Consider the following 11,404-nt stretch of genomic DNA (forward strand, 5'->3'; position numbering starts at 1 on the left):
AGAATAAGTCCGAAGACTAAAGCCAGAAAGTGGGGGCCAGCATTGTTTAACATACCCGGCAGCAGCTCCCTCAGCATTTGGGGGAGGTTGCACACTTGTGGTCCGCGGTCTCTATCACGTTTCCAGATGCATTTTGTTTGGCGAAGCATTGAAAAACTAGTCAGATTAGTTGCCAGCATTTAAAAGATGAGTATTTTCACATTCAGATTTGAATTTCTGCCTTGAAAAATGAGAAGAGCTGGTCACCTGGTACATGGTAACATAAGTCCCCTGCAGCAATGATCAGCTAGATCCGAGCAGCCGCTGCCCCTTTGAGATAGGGCTGGGCATGTCCAATTAGCCAGTCCTTTATGTCACCTAACTGACCCCTGCAAGCTCATGCACTTGTGATGATTTTTAAAGTGTTAGCCCTCTGAGTCAGAGATCCCCAAGCTCACCATTATCGACCTTTTGGGCCAGATGATTCTGTTTTGTGAGGGGCTGTCACATGCATTGTAGGATGTTTAGTGGCATCCCGGGCCTCTAGCCGCTAGATGCCAAAAGCACCCTCCCACTTGTGATGACCAAATATGTGTCCAGACATTGCTGAATGTCCCCTGGAGGGCAAAATCACCCTGGTTGAAAACTATTGGTCTAAACCCAAAAGATCTGTATTTATAAGCTAGCCAATGGGGTTAAAACAAACAAAAGAGATTAGCCTCTTGGTGTAGAGAAATGTCTGGTGCATCCCAGGAACTCAACAAATATTTAGTGAGGGAATGAAAAATATGTACATCCCCAGGTTTCAGCTCCACCACTGTTCTGAATCTCTCTGATCTTAGTGTCCTCAGCTGGAACACAGGGACGAAAGCAAGTAAGTTTGATATTTAAATTATATGACATAATCTCTAAATGGCCTAACAATAGTAGCAACTTAAGAGGGGGGATTAGTATTAAAAACAAAGACAATAAATTATGGGCTAAATTTTCCTAGCCAGCTTGCCCCCGTGTAGCTAACTATGTATGTGCTCTGTTCTTTGATTTGCGTTTTTGAGCTGCGATTTCTAAAGAGCGTTCCATCACTTGTAGGCCCAGGAGATGCTCAACAGAAAGTATTTCATGGCCAGACACATTTGGGAAATGAGGAATAATGGATCGCTACCCCGCTGAGAGACGCACGATGTTCGTTGGCATACTGGCAGCGCTGAAATCAAAGAGCGGCAGGAAGGAAAACTGCTGAACCCAGAGTTTGTTGAATGTTTTCGACTCCTGTTCATTTAACACCTGTTACTATCCTCTTGGCAAGTTCGGAAGTGCTGGTGTTGAGCGCCCTTCTCTGTGGCAGGTGTGAAGGTGTGTTCTATTGAGGTCACGAGCTGTCTGTGGCTGCAGGGGGGACGGAGGGCTACCTAGTGACATGTCTAGAGAGCTGGCATCTTGCCTCTTGCTAGTGGAGGGGCTGACCCCGAGTGGCTGTTCACCCTCTTTACAGCCTGGGTGATGGGGAGGTGGAAGAATGTGCTCAAGGAGGCAAAGAGGGGAGTCTGGAGACCTAAAGAGACCAGAAAGTTGGGAAAGAGGAAGACGGGGAGTGAAACGGAAAAGTGTAGAAAGAAGAAAAGAGAGTTGTGAAAACCAGAGGAGGCAAATGAAGGCAAGAGAAGATCAGGATGTCCTCTGACCATCACCTGCAGACAAATCTCATTTCTACTAGTTAAGAAAAAAGCGGAGTAGGAAAGGAATATTTGACAAGCATTTATTCTGTATCTGCAAAAGGTTTTATCTTTCAGCCATTTAAGTAAGATTTTCAAGAATCTTCTGAGGTAATACTGTTACCTTCATTTTATAGATGAAGAAATGGAAGTTTGGAGAGCATGTCTGACCCAAGGGCCCATTTGTCCACCGGAAATTCATGCTCTCCCTTTATTAATGTAGAGTTGACTGGAAGATGGCTGCCTAAGCAAAGACTACATTTCCCAGGCTCCCTTGCAGCCAAGTATGGCCAAATGACTAGTTTCTGTCAATGGAAGGTGAATGGAAGTGGTGTGTGTCAGTTTTGGAGCTCAGGTATTTGAGAAGCTGGTGTGAGTTCTCCACTGCATCTTTCTCTTCCACCAGCTGGGAGCAGGGGACTCTGAAGTGCTAGGGGTTGATGGAACTGTAACCATCTTTCAACTCATGGAAGAAAGACCAATTCTTGACTCACTACATGGAGGGAAGCCATGAGCTGACCAGAAACTCCCTCCTTTCACTATTGTGTGACTGAATTATAAACTTCCATCGTGTTAAGCCACTGACATTTTGGAGTTTGATACAGCACTTAGTTATTCTGCCCAACATACTGTCTTTCCTCATACCTCAGCCCACCTCTCATGCTCCTCTAGTCAGACCCAGGGCTGACATTGAGTCCCTAGACACAATGGGGTCCCCTGGGCAGAAGATTCACTGATTGGGAAGGTCCCTTGCAAGCTCCTGTCCCTCTCTGAGCCACTGGTTTCTTTTTTTCTTTTTCTTTTTTCTTTTTCCAAGGAAGATTAGCCCTTAGCTAATCCTCCCCTTTTTTTTGCTGAGGAAGATTGGCCCTGAGCTAACATCTATGCCCATCTTCCTCTATTTTATATGTGGGACACCTACCACAGCATGGCTTGCTAAGTGGTGTGTAGGTCTGTGCCTGAGATCCAAACCTGTGAACCCTGGGCTGTCAAAGCAGAGTGTGCAAAGGTAACCACTTCGCCACCGGGCAGGCCCCTCTGATTTCTTTTTCATTGTTGTTGCTTTTTCTCTAAGGATCCATTCAATTCAGTTATTGATTTATCATTTACACATTAGGAAGGGGTATTTAATGAACACTGACCGTGTGCTGGGCACTGATTTAGGTGGTGGGGTTACAGAGGTGAGCAAAGCAAACTTGGCCCCTGCCCTCCCAGACTAACCAGGAATTACAATAACAGGGGATCAAGAAAGGATAGAGTACCATGAGAGGAGAGCCAAACTCAGACTTTGAGGATAAAGGATGCTCCTCAGAGAAAGTGATATTTTAGCTGAGCTTTTAAAGACAAGTAGGGGTTATCCAGGTTAAGTAGGGGAGGAGTGGGTAAGAGCATTCAAGAAAGAGGGCACAGCATGTGCAAAGGCCCAGAGGTAGGAGAGGAGGTAGTTCATCCCAGGAATCATGAGTTGAGAAGTATGCTGGAATGTGAAGTAGAAAGAGAATGGTCAGGATGAGGCTGGGGCATACTGCAGGCCAGGCTGCAGTCAAGCAGGGCCTAAACATCCTCCTTAGTGGGATGGGGAGCCATGGGAAGGTATTCAGCAGGGGGCACATGTTCAGGACTGACCTTTAATGACCCTGTGGAGACACTTGCCTCCTCATTGCCATAGTTCCTGGACCCTGAAGGCCTCCATAATCTTCGGAACATTTTGGTGTTGCATTGCCTTAGCTCAAACCCCTGCAGTCCTGGGCTTCCAGCCCAACTCAGGACGGCCTCATGTCCCTGTAACTATTCTGTGACAATTCTAGCCAGCCTTGCTCTACCAGTGTGATTTGCTGTAAGCTCTACGTCACACTCTTGTCCCAGGGTTGCCCTCCATAGACACACTCCTCCCACCCACCAAAGGGCTCGCCTCCTGTCACCTGCCTCAGAGGCCCTAAGCAGAGCTGCTCACATCCACGATGACCCCTTGATGCTGATGCTGGTAACCCTGAGTCTGGCACAGCAGTTTGCAGGCTTCACCTCATTCACTCTTCATAACAAGCTCATCCAATATGGATATGAACATTATCCCCATTTTATAGATGAGGAAACAGGCTCGGAGAAATTAGTTTACTTACTTTTTCAGTTGTCTATTGCTGAATAGCACTCCATACTCATGACAACACTTAGTGCTTAAAACAATACCCACTGAATTTGCTTATGATCCTGCGGGTCAACAGTCTGGGCTGGGTGAGCTGGGAGGTTCTACTGATGCTGTTTCTTGGGGCCTGGCTGATGGGCTGGGGCTGGAGGATCGTACATGGTCTCACTTGCAAGTCAATGCTGGACTCTGGCTGTTGGCTGGGGCTTTCTCTCGCGCTCGGGTCCCTTATCTTTGGGGAGGCTAGCCTGGGCTCCTTCACACCCTGATACCACATTCCATGAAGGTGAGGCTGGAAGCTTCAAGGCCTTCTTGAGGCCTCAAGTCAGAAGTTACACTGTATCACTTACTCTGCCTTCTACTGGTTAAAGCAAGCCCAAGGACAGCCCAGATTCAAAGGGGTGGAGAACTTGACTCCACCTCGCGATGAGAGGAGTGGCAAGGCCACCCTGCAAAGGGGCTCTGTGCAGGAGGGGGGACGTTGCTGCAGCATCGTTGCACACAGTCTCTCCCACGATGTGTCAGTGGCGCTCCACCCCTCCTCTCTCGATGACAGCACCTGCAGCAAGATACCCTTCTCCCACCCCCACAAACCTGCTGTATGCATGGTGCAGAGGGTAGGACAAAGAATTTGGAATCAAGAAAACAAACCTGGCTCCAAGCTTTGCTCTCACAGCTGTGTGTCCTTTGGCCAGTTACTCACCTCTCTGACCTTCATTCAGTATTCTCAGGTGTAACAGGAGGCTATGAGAATGTTACAGGGCAATGGGGAGGATTGCTAGTCATGTAAGTAAAGGAACTGGCACAGGGTAGGCACTCAAGCAGTAGTAGGGCTGGTGTGGTGGTGGTGATGGTGGTGATCATTGGCATGGGGAGAAAGCAGCCGAATTCCCATCACTGGCTGTCGATGACTCATGAGCCTCCCTGATTCAGCAAATTGCAGGGCGCTCCCTTCAAGGCACTGGGAGGGGGCTCCCGAAGGTTCTTGATCAGGTTCAGGCTGGGGAAGCAGAGGGTGGGGAGTCCGAGGATGAGCTTAGCCTCAGCTCAGACATGCCAGGTCCTCCCCCATCCCTGGGAAACTCTGCGGAATGTTTTCCCATGTCTTGGGAGAGACCTGTGACACGAGAGGGTGGGGACTCACCTCCTCTTCACAGAGCGAGATTCCGAGGCTGAGAAGAGCAGCTCCGGGCTCCAGAATCCTAGGCACACCCTTCGTCCCACTTGCTTCCTGTGGGGAGCAAGCTGGGCCCCCTTCGGCAAGCCCCTGGGCTTCCTTTGACTCAGTTTCTTCATCTATAAAGTGGAAATAATCAGACCTATGCCATTCGCTACACAGATTTATTAGCAGCTGCTCCCATTTACTCAGCACTGACACATAGTGGGGTGGGTTTTTTTTTAGGTATTTTTTCATTTCATTTTATTTTATTTATTTATTTTTTTGAGGAAGATTAGTCCTGAGGTAACTTCTGCTGCCAATCCTCCACTTTTTGTTGAGGAAGACTGGCCCTGAGCTAACATCTGCGCCCATCTTCTTCTACTTTATATGTGGGACACCTGCCACAGCATGGCGTGCCAACATTATTGTTTTATCTCACAGCATCCAACAAAAAGAAGGGTTGCTCTTTCCATTTCACAGAAGAAAGAGAAGGCCTAGAAGATCGAGTCTGTTTCCGCAAACTGCAGAGCTGCAGGAAGCAAAGCCAGGTGTCCGATTACAGAGCCCTGGTCTGCATCCACTGGATGATAGTGCCTCAGGCTTGGGAAGAGAAAAATGGAAGGCTAGAAATGCTAGAAACCTAACCTCTCATTTCTGACCTGGAGTCACTTGTCCTAGCTTTCTAGTTGAGGCCACTTCAGAGATCCCCCTCTCAGTTCTCGAGTGCGTGTCCTCAGAGGGCCCAAGGGCTCCCTCTGCACATGAACCAGGGCTGGGAGAATCCTGGACCCAGGCTTTACGACCTGCCCAACAGGAGTTTGTCTCAATTCTGGCCACCACTTTGCTGTGTGACTTTGGGCAAATTCCTTTCCTTCTCTGAGCCTCACTCCCTGACACATTCACTATGGTTTGGACGGGGTTACATGAGTGAATTTGGTTTCCTGTTCAGCAATATCGTGTCCGTGGAAATTGATGCTGTACTGAGGTAGAGAATAGGACCTCAAGTCCTGATATTTGGGAATAAAAGCAATGCAAATAAAACCTGACCTAGGCTGCTTTGGCTGAGCAACACTGTGATGTAGGGAAAGCCTCTCTCTGGTGTGTCCTCCTGCTGTACACACCCTCACACTCACCACATCCCATCCAGGCGTCCCGTCCAGCAGGAGCTTTGGAATCAGAAACACCTGCACAATCTTGGGCAAGTTTCTTGACCTTTCTGATCTTTCATTTCCTTGCCTGTAGAGGGGTAAACCCTGTCTGCCATGCAGGGGTTTTGTGGGGATTACAAAGCCCTGGTGGGTGCCGAGACCCCTCTGCCCTGGAGAGACAGGCCTGCTCAACCATTTAGTGGCAGATAATTCGTGAGTTAATCCAATATGCTGTTCAGCACATTGCCTAATGAGCATGTATTTTCTGGGAGAACAGACTGGAGGGGACCCTTCTCTCCCCCCTCCCTGCCCCCAGCAGCCTTTACGGAGGCATTTCTGGCATCATCGAAGTGGATTTCCTTTCCTAGGGCCTCTCTGACTTTCGTGATTCGGGCTGTGCACAGGGGTTCTCTGCTTTTAGTCTCTCATTCCGTATTTCCCAAATGCCTCTCAGTGCCAGGCCTTTTGCAAGGTTCAGAAATGAGGAGGACCCTCTCCTGCCATGAGCAGCGCCGTGTCTACACTGAGGGCTCTTACGCGGTGCAATTCCAGGGTGAACCAGAAGAAGAGTCAGCCGTGAGTTCCCAGGAAGCCTCCATGTGCTGGCAGGAAAACCACACTCCAAGCACGTTTTCAACGAGCAGTCTAAACCACTTGAATTCGGGTCTCGAAAACCAAGAAACCAGTTCTAAGTGTTTTCACCTCTCCCACTGTTTCCTCCTAAATTTCATTAGGGCTGACAATTTGTATATCCACTTACAGTGTAATGTGATTTAAATGGCTGACTGTAACTGTTAGAGATGGAGTTTTCCCAGGGCGTGGGGAGCAGAGGAGGCAGCCGGGGAGGCTTCCCAGCACAGTCCGGCCCTCTCCGCATCCGTGCAGTACTTTAAAGGCCTGGATGAGGCTTGTCAGACATGGTGTCCACCCTAGGAGATGGGAGGGGCAGCCTCTTGCCCTCCTTCCCTCTTCACCCCGCAATCACTTTTGTTCTCGGAGGCTGAGCTATCTTGGAGTTTTCGGCATGCAATAAAACACACGCGACCACAAGGCTCTTGTCGAGCCAGGACGGCTGCAGGAGAAAGCCAAGCCCGCTGGCTGGACCGTCTCCATGGTTAGGCGGAATTGATAGTGTGTCCTGATTCGTGGCTTGCTTTTTTGTTTTGGCTTTGTAACTAAAACAGAGCCAATGCCTCCGAGATGGGAAATTCAGTTTTATTTTGTCCCCTATCAATGTTTCACACACATCGTGTATGTCTGTGTGTGTGTGTGTGTGTGTGTGAAGCAGTTTGTCACGGGTTGGATTTGGGTTGAATCCTTGTGCTGTCTCATGCAGTGATCTCAGGCATGTCATTTTGCCTCTCTGAGTATCAGTTTCTTCATCTGTAAAACTAAGCTGGTGTTCCCTGCCTTGCGTAATTAATTAGGTGAAGTATCTAGAACTGCACTGTCCAATACAGGAGCCATTAGCCACATGTGGCTGTTTAAATTTAAGTTAATTAAAATAAAATAAAATAATGGGCTCCTCAGTCGTACGAGCCACATCTCAAGTGCTCAGTAGCCACATATTTGAAATGGCAGCATAGCTGTGGGATTTTCCATCATTGAGGAAAGTTCTACTGGAAGCACTGGCCCGGAGCCATGCCTGCACCCATTAGGTGCTCAGTATGCACCCAAAGGAGGAATTGTGCCCTCCACGACCTTTCAGCAGCACAAGCACCTGTGGTTGAAGTAAGTCATAAATACATCTCGCAGAGAGCACTTCCTCCAGAATTCAGACTTTGAAACTCACAGATCAGCTGTCTTGTTCTGTGGAGCCCTTTTCTTGTATGTATAATGTCCAAACATGGGAAAATACGCCACAGAGAGGCAGACGCAACGCGAGAACAGCAAAGATTGCAAAATGCAAATGGAGGCTGTAGTACGGCAGGTGTTGAGTGTGCCAATGGCTCTGGGCCGTATTAGTTAAGGTTCTTTTAACTGCAATCACAGAATCCAGCTCCAGCTGGAGTCAACAACAACATGATACAAACTCATTGGAAGATGTTGAGATGTCTCCTGGAATCCCAGGATGACTAAAGCCATCAGAGTGGCTCTGGGGATCTCAGGTCAGAAATTCGTGAATTTGCCCTCTGCTGTGCTTTCCAAATTTGACAGAGCTCCAGAATCAACTAGGATTTTCATAAAAGACAGATTCTAGGGTTTTCCCTTGGATATTCAGGTTCATTATGCTCAGAGTGAGTCCCAGGAATCAGTATTTTTCTAGGCTCCTCAGGTGAGATTGAAGCAGCCATGTGGAAACCGGTGCTCAAGATCTGTGCTCCCAGCTCTCCTGATCTGTGTTCCTAGGAATCCTGGTGTCAGATTGAATGCCACACATCAGAGCAAGAGAATCCGACTGGCTCACCTGTCTGCCCATTGTCCAATCAGCACAGTTAGGGGAGAGCAGAAATGGGAGTAAAGTCTCCCGGCTTAAGCCTGACTCCTGGGCTCTAAACTCCTAGAATTGCCCTGTGATCCAGCAATCTCACTCCTGGGTATATATCCAAGAGAATTGAAACCAGGATCTTGAAGAGCTATCTGCACTCCCACGTTCATTGCATCGTTATTCCTAATAGCCAAGATATGGAAACAACCTGAATGTCCACCAACAGATGGATGGATGAAGTAAGGGTGGCATATGCATACAATGGAATATTATTCAGCCTTAAAGAAAGTGAAATCATGCCATATGCAACCACATGGATGAAACTGGAGGACATTATGCTAAATGAATAAGCCAGTCACAGAAGGAGAAACACTGCATGATTCCACTTACAAGAGGTATCTAAAATAGCCAAACTCATAGAAACAGAGAGTAGAACAGTGGTTGCCAGGGGATGGAGGAGGAGGAAACAGGGAATTGCTGTTCAGCGGATGTAAAGTTTCAGTCACGCAAAACAACTTCTAGAGATTTGCTGTGCAACATTGCGCCTATAGTTAAAAATACTGTATTGTTGAGGAGAAGAGCCAAGATGGCGCCGTGAGTAGTCCTCTTTGTCTCTCGCCCTTCGAGTCTACAATTATTTGGACACTTATCGCTTGACAAAGGATATCCAGACAGCATCTCAGGACGTCTGAGACACCCACGCGACTATACATCGGAAGGCGGATGGACTTTCCTCCGGGAGGATGTGGAAATAGGTGAGGGCTCTCCGACCCCGACGGGCAGCCTGGTACCCGCAAGCGGCTTTCTTCCAACGGACGCCCCCAGAGGATCCACGCACGTCTAGGGCAGGAGCGAGAACACAACAGAGGAGCGACGGTGGAAACAGGTGACCAGAACCCTACCTAAACCCCCTGCAATTACTCCTAAACGCAGAGGGAAACTTTGGAGTTGCACACCTGAGCCCGCGGGGAGAGTCTCTCCCCGCCATTGGCGGGGGGATCCAGCCTGGTGCTCGGGGCGCCCGGAGGGTCCCAGAGAGAGACACGGAGGGCACGGAGATCTCCCAGCTGCCGTTGCCCGCCCCGTGGGACTAGGGATTGCCAGAGATCTCGGAGAGGACCGGGGCGGGGGGAATTTTCAAAGGCCGGTCCTGCGACCCGGAGGGGAAGCGCCGGAGCTCCGCCCGGGCAGCAGACAAAACTCTCTGTTTGCCATTAGCAGAGGGGCCAAGCCCAGCATTCACGGCTCCGGGAGAGGCCAGGAGAGAAGCCCTGAGGGCGGGGCGACCCCCAGCTGCCATTGCCTGCCCCGTGGGTCTAGGGATTGCCGGAGATCTCGGAGAGGACTGGGGCTGGAGAGAGTTCCAGAGACCCAGCTTAGTAGCCTAGGGGGAAACCCTACAGGCTCACAGCAGCCTTAGGGAAAGCCTCTGCACAGCACCAGTAGAAGGCACCCAGCCGCCAGCCACAAGGCTGGAAGACCCCAGGGCAAAAGCAGCATAACTAGGTGTACTAACCACAGACTGTAGAAGATGCCAATAGCTCTCCTGCGACCTATAGAGGACAAGTGAGATTTGGTGGGTGCCGACAGCAACGGAGCGACAAATATAAGTGATCCCACCCCTGGCTGCTGGAAAAGCCCATAACACCGTTGCAGACCCCAAGGAGAGAGCACATCTAGGTGGGCTGCAACAGTAGGCACCTGCAGCCTGAAGCCCCCCTGTGACGGCCCCCACAGCAGAGGAGGGAATCCAAAGGGCCACTGTGGCTACGAAGAGGGGCCCAGGCCCAGTTAGCAACTACGGACAGGGTTCCTGGTTGGTGAAATATAAACAGCTGCTCCTCCCACCGCAGCAGCTGAAACAAGTGAAAGGAGCAACTAAACTCTATCTCCATGCGGAGGCACAAATCAACAACATCAAGCAATATGAAAAAATACATTAAATCTCCAGAACAGAAAGAAAGCAACAAATACACAGAAAACAATCCCAAAGAAAATGAGATGTATAACATAAATGACGATGACTTCAAAACAGCCATCATTAAGATTCTCAATGAGTTAAGAGAGAATTCTGACCGACAACTCAACGAGTTCAGGAGCTATGTCACAAAAGAGTTTGATACGATAAAGAAGAACCAAACAGAAATATTGGAAATGAAGAACACAATAGAGGAGATTAAGAAAAATCTAGATGCTCTGAACAGTAGGGCCGATAATATGGAGGAAAGAATTAGCAATTTGGAAGATGGCAATATAGAATTGTTGCAGGCAGAGGAGGAGAGAGAAGCAAGACTTAAAAGAAATGAAGAAACTCTCCGAGAATTATCAGACACAATTAGGAGATGCAACGTAAGGATTATAGGTATACCAGAGGGAGAAGAGAAGGAGAAAGGGGCAGAAAACCTATTCAAAGAAATAATGGCTGAGAACTTCCCAAATCTGGTGAGGGAGATGGATCTTCAGGTGACAGAAGCCAATAGATCTCCAAACTTTATCAATGCAAGAAGACCAACTCCACGGCATATAGTAGTGAAGCTAGCAAAAGTCAACGACAAGGAGAAAATATTAAGGACAGCCAGGCAAAAGAAACTAACCTACAAAGGAACCCCCATCAGGCTATCAGCAGATTTCTCAGCAGAAACTTTACAGGCTAGAAGAGAGTGGAATGATATATTCAAAAATCTGAAGGACAGAAATCTACAGCCGAGAATTCTCTACCCAGCGAAAATATCCTTCAAATACGATGGAGAAATAAAAACTTTCCCAGACAAACAAAAATTAAGGGAGTTCATTGCCACAAAACCTCCTCTTCAGGAAATCCTCAGGAAAACCCTC

Source organism: Equus asinus, chromosome 21, assembly GCF_041296235.1.
Source record: "Equus asinus isolate D_3611 breed Donkey chromosome 21, EquAss-T2T_v2, whole genome shotgun sequence".
Classification (NCBI taxonomy): Eukaryota; Metazoa; Chordata; class Mammalia; order Perissodactyla; family Equidae; genus Equus; species Equus asinus.